The following is a 15,067-nucleotide window of genomic DNA, read 5'->3' on the forward strand; positions in this document are numbered from 1 at the left end:
TTTCTTTACTATAAGACTCTCAGAGTGTTTGATACGAATGTACATCAGAAGTCTTTGAGAGATTTGACCACAGACATAATGCTTTCTTTGTAGTAAACCTATTAACACCTGCTGGAGAAACTTCCCTACATTGTGAACAGTGAGGTTTTGACTACTAGTTCTGAGGTCTCGTTGTTCTTAACTTCACAGACGTTACTTTGACCAATGTAATCAGTGACCTATGCTTAAATATAAGTCATTGCTAAGAGAGTTTTCAAAGCTGGCCAGGGCATCCAGTTAGAAACAATGATCACCTTTGCACCAGTCGATTAGATGGGGTTGAGCAGAGAACAGCTACTGTAGAAAACGCTGGAAAGAGCATCATGCTGAGAATGTACAAAGGACACAATACAATTAGGATATTGAAAACCATCATTTTAGCATCATGCTGAGAATGTACAAAGGACACATAATACAATTAGGATATTGAAAACCATCATTTTAAATGGTGCACCATAGCTGTAAACTGTAAAGAAATGATAGTGGCAAACAGGACCAGTCTACTGTGTACCAAACAAACAGAATAGCTCATCATAAGTAAGCAGAGAAGCGCCCAATCCAAGGACTGAGGTTTATACAGAAGTTTTCCAAGCACAGCCCATAGTGTCCTGTAATCACTGCCTTTGTGAGTGAAGAGAAAGACCAAAAACTTTCCAGCACAAGACTTCGGAAGTCTGACCTCACCCTTCCCCACTATGATAACTAGAAGTTTCTAACTATATAAAATATATGAAACTCAAAGCTACAAAAAATACCTCTCTGACCTTTCTTTGGACTGGTTATGTTAAAATAAATTGTGAATTGAGGTTTTGCCTACAACAAATGGACATAGAGCAATAATAAGCTACTCTCTATAATGAATTCCGAGTAAGCAGAAATGAACTTTTTTTTTTGAGACGGAGTCTCACTCTTTTGCCCACTGCTGGAGTGCAGTGGCGGGATCTCGGCTCACTGCAAGCTCCGCCACCCAGGTTCACGCCATTCTCCTGCCTCAGCCTCCCGAGTAGCTGGGACTACAGGCACCCACCACCACGCCTGGCTAATTTTTTGTATTTTTAGTAGAGACGGGGTTTCACCGTGTTAGCCAGGATGGTCTCAATCTCCTGACTTCATGATCCACCCACCTCGGCCTCCCAAAGTGCTGGGATTACAGGCGTGAGCCACTGTGCCCCTCCGAACTCCTTTTTTTATGTAAAAAATAAAAAGGGCTTTAACCAAACTGACTTTCTCCTTTTACACACAGAAATAACTGATGCTTTCAAAGTTTAGGAGAAAATTCTAAATATGCTGTCATGATAGCTAATGAGTTTCCTTGATATCTGTATTAGTCTATTCTCATGCTGCTGATAAATATGTACATGACACTGGGTAATTTATAAAGGAAAGAGGTTTAATTGACTCACAGTTCCACATGGCTAGGAAGGCCTCACAATCGTGGTGGAAGGCCAGTGAGGAGCAAAGTCACATCTTACACAGCGACAGGCAAGACAGCTTGTGCAGGGGAACTCCCATTTATAAAACCATCAGATCTCGTGAGACTTACTCACTACCACAAGTACAGTAGGAGGGAAACCGGCCCTACGATTCAATTGTCTCCACCTGGCACCTGGCAGGGGTTATTACAATTCAAGGTGAGATTTGAGTGGGAACACAGCCAAACCATACCATATCAGTATCAAAGTTCCATCTCGTAGAAAATTGATATGCAATGGTTCTCAAAATTCAACTGCATCAAAATCACCTAGAGAGCTTGCTGGGATCTACCCTGGAGTTTCTGATTCAGTAAAACTGGGATGGGGCCTAAGGATCTGCACTTCTAACAAGTTCTCAGGTGATACTGATGCTGCAGGTCTGGGGGCCACATTTGAATACAGCTGGAATGGGATGAGCTTTAGCAATCAGCTGATCCATATCTTTACCTTACAGATGAGGAAGCGGGGCATAGAGAAGAATTTATCACTGAAGGCGAGGCCAGCAACAACTACCTTGAACACCCCTGCACTCTGCTCTGTCCTTTTCCACTGTTTTAGTCACATGTCCAGGGTCTCAAAATGTTATACTGCTTTTCCCTACACTCTCCTCTCCATTCCCTTATCAGGAAAAACTATGAAAATTTTACTGTGGGAAAAAAGATTACCAGGACTCTGTCTATCCTTCTAGTGTATCTTTGCCTTGTACTCTCTTTCTGCTACTTCACTACTCTCAATATTGTCAAAAACTGATAATAACACAAATGATGCTTGCCTGAAGAAATGAAAGTGAATTGGGCCCTGTGAAACATAATCGATTATTGGGCTGTAGGTATTAACCCAATATGCCTGTAAAATGATTTGAGCATTCTCAATTCCCTCTGTGTGTATGTGTATTTAATTCTCTTTTGAATGTATAATATCTTAATATGCTTCACAATAAATAAAGAGTTAAATAAAGTCTTTGGTGTGTGTTCATTTACTGTTTTTATAATTTTCGTATCATGGTTTATGTTTTTAAAAAACTTATCTTTTAATATCCTAAAAAAGACAGTACTTCTTGAATGGTAGAATAAAGACCATCAAAAATTTGCTCATCCATAAAAGCAATGAGTTCAGTGGCAAAAATTGTCAAAATTAACTTTCTCAGAATTCTAGAAATTAACTAAAAGATTGCAAAATATCAAGGAGTGTTTAGTCAGGAAAAAATGGCTGAATCTTGGTAAGAGCAGTGAGCTATTTTGTGGCATTTTAACTTGACCTAATCGCACTCCCCCACCCCAATGCCATGGTAACATTGAAAACCAACAGCCTCGCAACTACGGTAGCTATGAAAACCAGCAGCCTGGCAGCCACTGGAGAGAGTCAAATGGATATGGATATAAAACTTCCCCCAAATCTCATAATTGCTAAGACTTGACCTGTGTGGCATTTCACTGAAAGTATCCATTCTCAGGGCTTTTCTGTATTTGACCTAACCCAGAATTTGCTCTGTGCCAACAGCCCTATCCCTAGGGCATTTGTTTAAAAAAAAAAAATAGGTGGCAATTATTTCACATTGCAGCTGCCTGAGACAATGTTACTGGTTGGAGCTAACAGGAAACTGACCAAAAAAACAACAACCAAGGAATTAAGATGTCCATAAGCGACTTTGGAAAGCAAACATAGATTTCTGCAAATACAGAGGGTCATTCACATGTGCAGGGCTGTGTACCTGCACAGGAAAGACCTGAGAGGATCCTAATTCCTCACCTCTGGCTTACGTTAAGATTACATACAAGCAGGAAGAAAGTTTAAGGCAAAGTTGTAAACCGCCTGTAGGAATATTAAAGATATACCCCAACCCACACATATATCCCATCACCCAAAACTGGGAAACTTATTGGTTCAAGGAATGTAAGGAAATCTCTGTCTAATCATTAGCTGACTACCAGTCTAACCAGGCAGAGACTTCAATGGCTGCATATAAAAGAAGAATATAGACTTTACAGAATTAGTGCAGGAAAGTCACCAAACAAATAAATAAACAATAATAATAGTAAGAAAAAATAGCAACAATAACAACAAACTTTGGGGAGAAGAGAGCACCTGATTTCCCAAATAGACATATTATTTAAAATGTCCAGTTTTTAGCAAAAACAGACACACATACACACAGAAAAAAGAATGTCCCATGCAAAAGAAAACAAGCAGTAAATTCTCCTTGACAAAGTCCAGACTTTGGATTTAGCAAACAAAGATTTTATTTTGCTTTTTGTTTTATAATTTGATGTTTTATTTTAGACTCAATGGGTACATGTGCAAGTTTGTTGCATGGGTATACTGTGTGATACTGAGGTTTGGGGTATGAATAATCCTGTAACCCAGGTAATGAGCATAGTACCCAATAGTTGTTTTTTTTTTAACCCTTGTCCCCCTCCCTCCCTTCCTCTTCTAGTAGTCCCCGGTGTCTATTTTTGCCACATATATGTCCATGAGTACTCAATAAACAATGACTTTTAATCATCTATGATTAAAATGAACTAAAGGAAACCACATCTAAAAAATTAAAACAAAGTGTGAGAATAATGTCTCATCAAACAAAAATATCTATAAAAAGATATAAATTACTGTTTTAAGAGAACAGAAATTCTGAAGTTGAAAAAGTGTAACTGAAATTAAAATCACTAGATGGGATTAACAACAAATTTGAACTCACAGAAGAAAGAATCAGTGAACTTCAAGATAGGGCAATTGTGATTATCCAGGACCAGAAAGAAAAAAGATTAAAAAAAAAAAAACATGCTTCAGAAAGCTGTGGAACACTATCAAGCATACCAACATATGGCAGTCCAAGAGAAGAAAAGATTGATAAAAAGACAGAAATATCACTTGAAAAAATAATGGCCCAAAATCTTCCAAATTTGGTCAAACATATTATACAGTCAAAAATCTAAATAAATTCAAGTAGAATAAACTCAAAGAGATCCACAGTGAGTTACATTGTAATCTGACTGTAAAAAGACAAAGACAAAGCAAGAATCTTGAAAGCAGCAAGAGAGAAATGGCTTACCACATACAAAGGATTCTTAGTAAGATTAACTGTTGGCTTTTCATCAGAAACCATTGAGATCAGAAGGAAATGGGAGTTAATATATTCAAAGTGCTGAAAGAAAAAGACTGTCAATCAAGAATTCTATATTAAGCAAAAGCGTCTTTCAAAAATGAAGGAGAAAGTAAGATATTCCCAGGTAAACTAAAACTAAAATAATTCATCAGTAGCAGACATGCCATATAAGAAATACAGATCACTCCAATCACTAAAATCAGAAATGATAAAGAACATCATTAGGATGTTTAAAGAAATAAAAAGATTATAAGAAAATACTACAAACAATTGTGTGGTAACAAATTAAATAACCTAGATGAGGTAGCCAAATTCCTAGAAAGATACAAACTACCAAAACTGACTCAAGAAGAAACTGAATATTCAAATAGACCTATAATAAGTAAAGAGATTGAATCAGTAATCCAAAAACTTCTCACAAACAGTACAGGCTCAAGTGATTTCAATGATGAATTCCACTGAATAATTTAGAAAGAATGAAGATCACTCACAAACTTTTCTGAAAAGGTGGAAGAGAAAGGAACATTTCGCAACTAATTCTATGGAGGCCATATCACCATAATACTATAATCAGATATAGATATCAAAAGAGAAAAAAAACACAGACTAATATCTCTTATGAATATAGATGCAAAAATCCTCAACAAAAGTGTAGCAGGCCATATTGAACAACATATAAAATGGATTATACACCAAGACTAAGTAAGATTATCCCAGGAATGCAATGTTTGCTCAACATAAGAAATCTATCAATGTAATATAGCATATTAATAGATTTAAAGATAAACCCACATAATCATATCAATAGATTTTGTTAAAGCAATTGATGAAATCCACCCCCACCCCCACAGCAAACTAAGCATAGAAGAGAAGTTTCTCAACCCAATAAAGGCCATCTATGAAAAACCTCTAGCTAACATCATGTTTAATGGTGAAAGAAAGTTCAGGAACAAGATAAGGATGTCTACTCTCACCACTTCTAGTCAACATTGTATTGAAGGTTCTAGCCAGAGCAGTTAGGCAGAAAGAAAGAAATAAAAGATAAGCACACATATATCCCATCAGCAAAGACTGGGAAACTTAGTGGTTCAAAGCATTTAAGAAAATCTCTGTCTAATAATTAGCTGACTGCTAATCAGACCAGGCAGAGACTTCAGTGGCTGCACATAAAAAAGAATACAGACTTGACAGATTACAAAAGAAGAAGTAAAATTATTTCTATTTGCAGATGACGTAATCTTGTATATATAAAATCCTAAGGAAAATCTACCAAAAAACTATAAGAATCTAATAAACAAGCATAACAAGGTTGCAGAATACAAGATCAATATATGGAAATGAATTTTATTTCTATAAAATAGCAATAAACAATAAGAAATACAATAAAAAAAATTTTGTTTGCAAAACTATAAAAGAAAACCTCAGGAATAATTTTTTGTAAGTAAAAGACTTGCACACTGAAAATCTGTAAAAGATCATTGAAAGAAATTAAAGAAGATCTAAATAAACGGGAAGATACCTCATGTTCATGGATCAGAAGACTTACTTGTGTTAAGGTGGCAATATTTCGCAAATTAATCCACATATTCAACTCAATCCTTCTCAAAATCTCAGCTATGTTTTTTCAGAAATTGACAAGCCAATCCTAAAATTTGTATAAGAACTCAAAGGAACCACAATAACCAAAACAACCTGGAACTGTAGGACTTAGGCTTATCAGTTTCAAAACTTACTACAAAACTGCAGTGATTAAGACAATGTAGTACTGGCATAAGCATAGACATATAGATCAACAGAATAGAATTGGATTCAGAAATAAACTCTTACATTTATAGGTCAAATGATTTTTCAGCAAAGATGTCAAGAAAATTTAATGAAGAAACAGTAGTATTTTCAACAAATGGTGCTGGGACAACTAAATATCCATATGCAAAAGAATAAATTTGAAGCCCTACTTCACACCATATACAAAAATTCATAGACCTAAACATAAGGGGTAAAACTATAAAAGTCAACCATAGACCTAAATATAAGAGGTAAAACTATAAAAGTCTTAGAAGAGGCCAGGCATAGTGGCTCATGCCTATAATCCCAGCACTTTGGGAAGCCAAGGCGGGTGGATCACCTGAGGTCAGGAGTTCGAGACCAGCCTGGCCAACATAGTGAAACCTCATCTCTACTAAAAATATAAAAACTAGCCAGGCATGGTGGTGGGTGCCTGTAATCCCAGCTACTTGGGAGGCTGAGGCAGGAGAATTGCTTGAACCCAGGAGATGGAAGTTGCAGTGAGCCGACACTGTGCCACTGCACTCCAGCCTGGGTGACAGAGTGAGACTCTGTCTCAAAAAAAAAAAAAAAGTCTTAGAAGAAAGCATAAGAGTAAATCTTCATGACATTGGGTTAGGCAATGGTTTCATAGATTTGTGAATCCAAAGGTACCTGAGACAGGTCTCAATCAATTTAGAAAGTTTATTTTGCCAAGGTTAAGGATGCACCCGTGACACAGCCTCAGGAGGTCATGATGGCATGTGCTCAAGGTGGTCAAGTACAGCTTGCTTTTACATATTTTAGGGAGACATAATACATCAATCAATACATGTAAGATGTACATCGTTTCGATCTAGAAAGGCAGGACAACTTGAAACAGGGCTTCCAGCTCATAGGTAGATTTTAAAGATTTTCTGATTGGCAATTGGTTGAAAGAGTTAAGTTATTATCTAAAGACCTGAAATTAATAGAATGGAATGTCTAGGTTAAGATAAGTGGTAGTGGAGACCAAAGATTTATCATGCAGATGAAATCTCCAGGTAGGAGGCTTCAGAGAGAATAGATGGTAAGTGTTTCTTATAAGACTTAAGGTCTGTGTTGATGTTAATGCTGGAAGGCTTTTCCTGAATTCCAAAAGGGAAGAGGATATATAATGAGGCACTTCTGACCCTCCCTTCCCATCATGGCCTGAACTAGTTTTTCAGGTTAACTTTGGAATGCCCTTGGCCAAGAGGTGGGGTTCGTTCGGATGGTTGAAGGGCTTAGAATTTTATTTTTGGTTTACAGACTGATACTGTTTGGCTGTGTCCCCAGCCAAATCTCATCTTGAATTGTAGGTCCCATAATTCTGTTGTGTTGTGGGAGGGACCCAGTTGGAGACAATTGAATCATGGGGAGAGTTTCCCCCATACTGTTCTCATGGTAGTGAATAAGTCTCATGAGATCTGATGGTTCTATAAGGGGAAACCCCTTTTGCTTGGCTTTCACTCTTCTCTTGTCTGCCGCCATGTGAGATGCGACTTTCACCTTCTGCCATGATTGTAAGGCCTCCCTAGCCACATGGAACTTTTGAGTCCAATAAACCTCTTTCTTTTGTAAATTGCCCAGTCTCGGGTATGTCTTTTTTTTTTTTTTTTTTTTTTTGAGATGGAGTCTAGCTCTGTTGCCCAGGCTGGAATGCAGTGGTGCAATCTCAGCTCACTACAACCTCCATCTCCTGGGTTCAAACTATTCTCCTGCCTCAGCCTCCCAAGTAACTGGGATTACAGGCATGCGCCACAATGCCCAGCTAATTTTGTGTGTTTGTGTGTATTTTTAGTAGAGATGGGGTTTCACCATCTAGGCCAGGCTGGTCTTGAACTCCTGACCTCAAGTTATTCACCCACCTTGGCCTCCCAAAGTCCTGAGATTACATGTGCAAGCTACCATGCCTGGTCATGGGTATGTCTTTATCAGTGGTGTGAAAAGGGACTAATACACAGATATAACACCAAATGTACAAGCAACAAAAGAAAAAGCATATAATTGGATTTCATAGAAATTTGAAACCCTGTTTCTAAGGACACAATCAATAAAACAAAAAGACAACACACAGAATTGGAAAAATATATGTGCAAATCATATATATAATAAAAGACTGAATATACAATGCAGAATATATGAAGAACCCCTAGAGATCAACAATAAAAAGACAACCCAATTAAGAAATAAACAATTTGATATTTCTTCAAATATGTCCAAATGGCCAATGAGTAAATAAAAAAATGCTCATCATTAGGGAAATACAAATAAAAATTACAATGTGACACCACTTGACACCCACGAGTGAGGAAAGCAAACCAGTCCTCACTCTCCTAGGAGGTATGACTTTTCATTCTGTTCCTCACCAAGACCATCTCTTCCCACTGCCCCACATTTCCTCCTGCCTCTCCTCTATTTTCCCATCCCTAGTAATAGAAATGACCCAGGCAGTTGCCCCAAATTGAAACGGGAAAGTTTCCTGATCCCCCTCGCAGGACATGCAACAGAGGTGTGGCTCGCCTGTTCAGTCGACACAACTGCTCTTCAGTTGTCACCATTGCTCAAACCCCTGATGGGAGGGGAAACACACAGACTGACAGGTGTGGGAACCGAGACAAGTGCTTTGGGCTCCAGCCCTGTATCTAGGGGTGGTGCCTGCGGCCCCTTTTTGCAAGGGCAGAGGACCAGTATGGCAGCTTTCTGTATCCTGAGCTCTTGCTCAGCATCCCAGAAGAATCAAGTGACCCATGGGCTTGACAGATGAATGTGGGGTTTTACTGAGTGATGGAGGTGGCTCTCAGCAGGATGGATGGGGAGCTGGGAGGAGGATGGAGTGGGAAGATGATCTTCCCCTGGAGTTTGGCTGTTCAGCAGCCAAACTCCCCTCCAACCACCCCCAGCTGAGCTCCTCTCAGTGTTCAGATGTTCCTTCTCTTCTCTTTTTCTCTGCTGTGCTGTTTGTCTGCTTGTCTGCTTGTCTCCTCATCTGCTCATCTGTTTCTGGAACCTGGGGTTCAGGGTTTATACGGGTACAGGATGGAGGGACATGGCGAGCCAAAAGGCAACTTTTGGGGCACATAATGTCTGTTCCCACTTACGGCCACAGGTCTCAAGGCTTGAGGATGGGGACTTTGCCCGAGAACTACCCTCTTCTACCCAGTATTCCCTGTCTTCTGTCCATATCAAAATCACCCTCTCCTCCACAACAGAAATCAGGGTTTTCCCCTCTTCCTTTCCAGATTTATCTCTGTGGCAAGCATTTTTGTCTTCAGAAGTCCTATTCTCATTGCCCAGCCAAATGGCTAAAGGAACATCTCCCCACCAGCTGTTAGAACCATGGTGAAGGATGGGAAAATATGTCCCTGGTAACCAAACGGGAAAGCCAACTGAACCTTCCCCACAGAAACAATATTACACACACCTCAGCCATTTGGGTGTAGGATAGGCTTGAGTGGATAGTCTAGCAGTCCTAACAATCATAGAGGATGTGCACGTAAAAAATGGAAACTACGTTTTCACTTTCAAACAACCAGCTCATAAATGAATGTTTGGATCAGACCCATTCTTCTATTTTTCAGTCAAATTACTTTTTGTTTTTATTTTTTGGTATCTAACCTTGTTTCGATTCTTGTTGTTGTCAATCAATTCGACACTGCATTCCTCCAGAAACCTATGAGTATGTTTTGAAAACTTTGCTCCTGTGACCCAGGACCTTGGCTAGAAAGAGTCATCACAGCACAAGAGGAAGATGGAGCAGGGGTTTTCCTGAGGGTGTGGCAATAGCAATGACTCACGCTACTTCCTTTTTCTAACCCTTTCCATTAGTGGGGTGGGGGAAAGTCACAGTCAGTCCTGGGGAAAGCCGTCTTTATTTAGAGGGTGCCCCGAGTGTAGTGATGGCTTTTTGCTTTCTTTTTGCCACAATGCAAAGCAGGGAAATAAAAATGCACAGCAAGATAGCGAGAGTTTAGAACTCTAACTATAGGACAGCCCAAAAAAAGTCATTTATAAAAGAATGCAACATGCACTAAAATTAGTTCCCTAGTGTATGCGAAAAAGAAAGTCAAACTCAGCACATTTCTTTTTGTGTAGTCAGGTACTAAATGTCTCTTGCAGCATATGAAGTGGATAAAGAGAATAGAGACAAGAAGAAAGGAGAGAGAGGAGTGCAAAGAAGAAAATAAGTGTGGACATAAATTAGCTTTTCAGTGTGTGTAGTCTAGATACTATCTTAGTTCCTCAAACAATGTTTGCTTTGTGATTTCATTGCATGACTCTTTCAGATGTTTTCTCTCTGAATGGCTAGAAGTCAACAGCTCTAGACCCTAACTCTGTAAAAGCAAAGGACTCAAGTCCCCTTCAAGTCTTTCCACTTATAAAAAGGGGAATAAATGAGAGTTTTATACCTTGTGAGCTTTTTAAAGCATTTCACAGAAATTAAACATCAGTGATTACATAAAGCTATATATAACTTTTCAAACCGAGGGGAAAGAAGCCAAGTTATTGAGGAAACCATAGCCAAAGAAAGATGGCTGTTTAGTTCCCTGAACCACACTTTTGAAATACTATAATTGAGATCATTCAATGAAACTCGTTTGCTTAATTTTTTTTTACTTTATTGAAAAGAGGGGCTGAGAGGAAGAAAGGCATGAACTGCTATTTCACAAATTAACATAATTACATCCACTGTATATGGTATTACGAAAATTAAATTTAAGAAATTATAGTTAAAACACCTAGCACGGCGTCTGGCACCTGTTAAGGGATCAATAAGACTCAGGTGTCACAGTTTTTATTATTATTGCTGTTATTATCATTGTGATTATTATAGAGGGGGATCTGTGAGTTACAGGGAGATTGCTGGTAGTTGGATAACTAACCCAAATCATTCCAAATGCTTATATTGTATTTCATGGACCATGTACAGAAAATAGAATGACAGTTCAGTTTTTGTGTCAAATTGTAATTAGTTAATGCCATGCCCTCAAAAGAAACCTTCATTTTTATATCATTATCCAAAATGAATTTCGTTCCCAAACTCTTGAATGTGAATATCTTTGACCTGTAGGAGATGAAAATATGCCTGTTTGGCATAAAGATTATTTTGAGCTGACTATTTTGAGAAACTGCAGACACAGGAGAAGCTCTGAAAACAGAGTAAAAGTTACCCTTTTATAAGAAAAATTTATATCTGTAAAGGAAATCTCCATTTGTGTCTTCCTCTCTGTACCAGGATGAGAAGGATGACTAAATCATCAGAGACTCAGTGCAGAAGGCACCAACTTAGATCTGCATAACAAACTTGACCTTTGCTTACTGTGTTTACCTGGGCGTCTCACCGTAACTGGCCTTCCCCTCACCCTTCTGTCTTTGTTTCAGTGGAAGATAGGATTTAAGCCTGAATTCAAAGCCAAGTCTTTGAGATTTGTTCATTTCTCTAAGTTTCTCCCCAGGTATACAGAAGATAAACATGTTACGAAACGTCTGTTTTTCCCTCGTTAATCAGTCTTTTGTTGCGGGGGTCTGCCCCAGCTAAAAGATATGCAGAGAGAAATGTTTTCCCCCTACAGCCCCCAATACTTAATTTTATTCACTAATTTCTGGATCTTGATTTATTAATCATTGAAAAGGTGTCAGATGCACCAAAATCACCCTGGTAAAGAAAGAATACGTACAGAAAAAAGGTGAAAGACTTTGTCTAGCTCATCCGTCCGGGTTATCTGTGCCTTTGCCTCTGATTGGGCTATTTCACAACTCTTTAGACACAGAAGTTACCTTGGAGAAAATTGATTGGAATGCAAATAATCTCTGTCCGTGAAAATGCAAATTGGGTTTGTGTGGATATCGACCAGTTTTGCCAGTTTCGCGTTTGTTTGTAAATTCATTTTACATTCCTTATTTAACCATAAATGTGTGGTTCTCTTTTGAGCTCCTTGCAACATCTATTTATCACCTTATTAATTCCTGAGTTAAATAAAATCTGACACACGTTTGTTTTATATTGCATGAAAGTTGTAATTTTATCCTCATTTAAAATGTATTATTTAATGAATATAAACAGCAAACTTACATGATTCATTGAGGAACACATCTGAAATTCAAACATGTTCCTTTCCTTGCAAGTTTTCTCTCCAAGGCCAGAATTGCATCCTTCCTGTGTCATCCAGACAGTCATTGTCAAAGAATCAGTCAATCAAAGATGGCTTTGTAAGCTTGCTGAGTAAATAACAGAGTCCTGGACAATTTTGAATAGCTTTTTCTGTTCAACAAAAAACAACCTGCAAGGCTAGGCGCGAGGGCTCACGTCTGTAATCTCAGCACTTTGGGAGGCTGAGGTGGGCGGATGGCTTCACCTCAAGAGTTCAAAACCAGCTGGGAACATGGTGAAACCACAACTCTACTAAAAATGCAAAATAAAAATAAAAATTAGCCGGGTGTGGTGGTGCATGCCTGTAGTCCCAGGTACTCGGGAAGCTGAGGTGGGAGGATCACTTGAGCCCAGGAGGCAGAGGTTGCAGAGAGCCGAGATTGCACCACTGCACTCCAGCCTGGGCAACAAGCCCGGGCAACAAAGTGAGACCCCGTCTCAAAAAAAAAAAACAAAAAAAACAAAACAACCTGCAAAGCTTCTAAGGCAACCTATTGTTCCCAGCGGTTACTCCAATGTACTGGTGGTGAATCCACAGGCGTCTACAGCAGCTTCAATTCTTGCCTCCTCAGATGAAAGAATTCGACTGAGGGGCATAAAGCAGAAAAAAAAGACCAACGCAAGTTTCAGCACAGGAGTGGAAGTTTATTTAAAAGGCTTTAAAACAGGAAAAAAAGTTCACTTGTAAAAGACCCAAGAGGGTGCCTGAAAGTCAAAAGGAGAGCGTTTAACCTTGATCCTCGGGCTTTACGGGCTTGCCTCTTTCCCATAATTCTTCCCTTAGGGTGGGCTTCCCGCATGCGCAGTGCCCTCCTTACTGCTGGGAATTGAGCACACAGGGAGTTTAAGAAGTTGTACACAGCCCCGTCTGATCCTTCCTTCCCTTTTTTCCGATGGAGTGTCCCCAAAAGGTCATACTCCGCCAACTTGTCTCTTAGGGTACATGCCCAGGAGGCTGCTTTCCCTGGCATCTGCATTCAATTAACACTTTAATGTTAACAGCTGTGGATCATCAGGAGATTGTTTCTCCCTGGCACCGGCTGCTGAATTTTCATTGCTAGAGAAGCAGTGTGATAATTGTCAAACCATCCCCGGACATTCCTAGTGGGTGAGGGAAGAGCCCTCTCCTGCCCCACTCATGCCTATCTAAGTACCTGTAACAATACGAATAAGTTGCTAACAGGTCGTAAGTAAGCATTACCAAAAGGAAAGTAAGATCTGTTTAGGGGGCTTCTTGGAGAGATGATTTGCAAACAAAATTTGGCTTAAAAGGGGATGACAATATTAGTTCATCTCATCGGAGTGTATGCAAAACAAACTCTTCAATGCTTTTATTAAAATCTGGCTAATGTCTTTCGAGAAAGCAAAATTTTGAAAAATTTTGTTTTTAGTTTTTATTTTTACCATTGTATTTTAAAACGTACAGGAACACAACTGTTCAGCAGCTTTTCTCTAGAGAGTATGTTGCTAAAATTTAAGCCTTTCTTTTTACTGAATTTAATTTTATGTAATTACAGACTTGAGTATTTTATAGCTATAATACCATTCCAGTTATGTAAGTAATATTTTATGTAATTGAAATAATTATGTGGGAGGAATTTAGTCAACTCAACTGTATAACCATTCATGTAGTTTATAGAATTATAAAAAAGTTTTAGGCATATTTCTATGTGAATGTGTAGTGTCTTTGCAAAATCAGCACCAAACTATAATCATATAAGTAGCTGGAGGTTTTAATGATTTAATGAATATTTAATTATTTAATTAAATAAAATAATGACCATCTAATAAATATGACTAATGATGTTTGTGGTAGCAAGTAAAAGAATTTGTGTTTGTTGGCCAGGTGCGGTGACTCACGCCTATAATCCCAGCACTTTGAGAGGCCGAGGTGGGCGGATCACCTGAGATCAGGAGTTCGAGACAAGTCTGACCAACATGGAGAAACCCCGTATCTACTGAAAATACAAAATTAGCCGGGCATGGTGGTGCATACCTATAATCCCAGCTACTCAGGAGGCTGAGGCGGGAGAATCGCTTGAACCCAGGAGGTGGAGGTTGCGGTGAGCCGAGATGGTGCCATTGCACTCCAGCCTGGGCAACAAGAGCAAAACTCCATCTAAAAAAAAAAAAAAAAAAAGAATTTGTGTTTGTCATCAGTGTGGAATATTTAACAAAAGATTACAGAAACCTAATGAGAGCTTATTAGGAAGAAATACATGTGTTTTAAAAACTATTAATATTTCTCTTACTTGTGAATATGCTTCAGGCATTGCCTGTTATTAACCTTATTAGAAAATGAGATCATTTTCATCAATCACCACCCAAGCATCATCTTCTTCCAAAGCCACCCTCGATGTCCACAAGACAGAATTAGATGCTCCCTCCTGTCTGTTCCCACAGTGTATCTGCCATAACTGCACCATAATTACTGTTGATCTGTGAGTACCTATATAGGTGTGGTAAATGGGAACAATATAGATGTTGAAGTCAAACCAGATTTGAATTTCAAAATAA

General features: G+C 38.8%; 1 long non-coding RNA gene across 1 annotated transcript in view; it reads right to left on the reverse strand.

Moving 5' to 3' along the window:
* The window catches only part of LOC116809736 (uncharacterized), a 94,703-nt gene extending 81,465 nt beyond the window's left edge, over positions 1 to 13,238 (reverse strand). Inside the window, exon 1 of the long non-coding RNA XR_004369936.1 lies at positions 12,473 to 13,238. This is a non-coding gene — a long non-coding RNA (uncharacterized LOC116809736). The remainder of the gene's footprint in view (positions 1 to 12,472) is intronic.
* Between the last annotated feature and the right edge of the window lie 1,829 nt (positions 13,239 to 15,067).

This window comes from Hylobates moloch, unplaced genomic scaffold (assembly GCF_009828535.3).
Source record: "Hylobates moloch isolate HMO894 unplaced genomic scaffold, HMol_V3 SCAFFOLD_14, whole genome shotgun sequence".
Classification (NCBI taxonomy): Eukaryota; Metazoa; Chordata; class Mammalia; order Primates; family Hylobatidae; genus Hylobates; species Hylobates moloch.